Raw genomic sequence first — 2,500 nt, forward strand, 5'->3', positions numbered from 1 at the left:
GAAGCAATGAGATCATGTTTATGACAGGGATTTACTGAGCAATAATGGTGTTGCATAGAATTCTTAGCAAGTTGTTAGTACTGCTTCAGCTGCTTAATACATGTCTCTGACAGGTTCCCCTGATGTTTGTTTCTGTAGTCTTTCTAGCAAGTGTGATCTTACATAAGGAGGGGTAAAATTTCATTAGTTGTTACAACACATTCTTCCCACTTGTGGAAAGTTTCTGTTCCATTATTAACATGTGGCAGTAAGTTTAGTTAAAAAAAATAAATAAATAAGAAAATAATTTATTAATTAAATAGAATAAATAAATAAATAATTTGAAGATAAATTTTCTAAATCTATTATTAAGTTGGGGCATAGTGTACTCATTAGCCGTAATTCCTTTTACTGCTACTCCAGGAATCTTTTACTGCTAATTAATTAGGAGAAAAAAAAAAAAGGTTTCAAGATGGCGCCATATATGGTCAAACTAAGTAGAAAATAGAAGCTATTCTTATGATTACGTTATTCATCTCAAAAAAAAAAAAAAAAAAAAAAAAAAAAAAAAAAAAATCTGTGTGCAACAACTTGCTTCACATTGGCAGGCAATTGATGACCACTGTTATGAACCGTAACCTCTCTTAGAGAGGGCTGTAAATTCAAAGAAGGTACATTTTCCTCTCTCACTCAAATAGAGTACTTTCACTACTACTATTAATACTACTACCACCACTGTTACCGCAATGTTTCAGTTAGCTTTGTTGTCAACCTATAGTTGATCACACAGACCGTTAGATCATCAGAATAGGATATACATACACTCTACCCTTATGAATAGCGTGATGTCTATGGTTCATCGGATCAACCAATCACGAATTAGTTTATTTCAATCTTAAGTCATACTTGAATACTGGTTTGGATGTTGGGTTCCGCAACTACGCGTCAGCCCCGCATCCCGCGGCCATTATTTATTTATTTATTTTCATTACGTAATTTAAAGATAGGTTAGGAATGGTTAACTTAATCATTATCAGTTGAACACGTGCGGGATGGTGCTTGTTAATACATTTTCGTGTTTAGTGATACTTGGTTGTCACTTCAGTGATGTAAATAGTAATTTACAATTAATAATTTACATTTTCTTCTATTGCTTATACTGACTTCTCCCTACAGCTCACCACAAGCGACACCAAATATGTCAACATATTGCTTCCTTTCTCTAGTTAGCTGTTGTACATATGTACATAATACAATATAATTACATATAATTAATGTTACAATTACATATTGTACATTGTAATTCAATCCAAGAATAAGTTTTGTCTTTTTACTATGAGGATTATATAATACTGCATAATATTATTTTTATTTATTACTGTTAGAGCATTAGATTCGTGTTTTCAGATCTAGGGTCTTGGGAGACAATTTAATCACGATTACATATGATTCGCAGGGGTCACGTATCTGTTACCAGTATATGGTAAAGGAAGAGTATAGTACTAAATTTAAGCAAAAATAAAGTTAAAGGCAAACTACAGGGATTCATTTTTCTCGGAGGAAACATTATGTAACATTATTCTCAGCCGAACCTCTTTATGTGTTGCACAAGCGGTCATGTTCTTGTGGAAATGCGCTCACTGTAATTTGAGTACACAGGCCAAAATTTGATTTCCATTGGATAGATAAATACATCGTTCGTTAAAGAACCGTCACAGCGGCACGTTTTAAGAATAAGAATACTTGCTATTTCTCTTATGATTATACTAAGTCGTATCTTGGCTGAGTCAGAAACGTTCTCTCTCTCTATCTCTCTCTCTCTCTCTCTCTCTCTCTCTCTCACTAAATTTTCGCAAAGTGCAGACAAAACATCTGTTCTGATGTTCCTTAAACATGCAACGCATTGCCAGAAAGACAAAACACTGCATAAATTACAAATAATTTGACATTCAAGTAATTGTTATAATTTGAGGAGGAAGCATTACGTTCTAAAGCTCAAACAAATTATAGAGTGAGGCACACACTAACAAGTGATACCTAAGATGACAAAGATATAAAGATGGAAAATCGTGCAGTGAAGACAGGTTGGGTGAGCTTACCTTGTGATAGCACTTTAGGACTGTGGATGGAGGTAGGTTGTGGAGTGCTGCCTTAGGCCTCTTGCCTCATCTGTGGAGGAAAAGTGCCCTCATTACTTAGATGTTTGTAGGATCAAATTTTGTTGACTGCATCTCGGTTCCTTGATTTCTGATTGCTATAACACCACCATGCTCAAAACTGCAGAAATAACCCGCAGAGCTCAGTGTTGGTTTTTAAGTAAATGATGAGAGACCAATGTGTACTTGTTTTATATAGTTAATGTGAAGTGTGCTGTATGCATGCATTGCTGATGTTTATCAATAGCGTGTCATTATTCTACAATATATGATTAGTGTGCAATGTGTGTCACTGCTCTGTATGAAGTGTGCCATTGCTCTAGGTGCGCAGTCAGAGACTGAGCTTTTGTGCATTCTTCCGTCCT

At 35.0% G+C, this 2,500-nt stretch overlaps 1 protein-coding gene across 1 annotated transcript in view; it reads right to left on the bottom strand.

Annotated features, from left to right (window-relative positions):
- LOC135099768 (electroneutral sodium bicarbonate exchanger 1-like) overlaps positions 1-2,500 on the bottom strand; it is a 118,982-nt gene that overhangs the window by 93,029 nt on the left and 23,453 nt on the right. Inside the window, 1 exon segment of the mRNA XM_064002281.1 lies at positions 2,079-2,148. The gene's annotated coding sequence lies outside the window, so the exon portion shown is untranslated.

Source organism: Scylla paramamosain, chromosome 4 (genome assembly GCF_035594125.1).
Source record: "Scylla paramamosain isolate STU-SP2022 chromosome 4, ASM3559412v1, whole genome shotgun sequence".
NCBI lineage: Eukaryota > Metazoa > Arthropoda > Malacostraca > Decapoda > Portunidae > Scylla > Scylla paramamosain.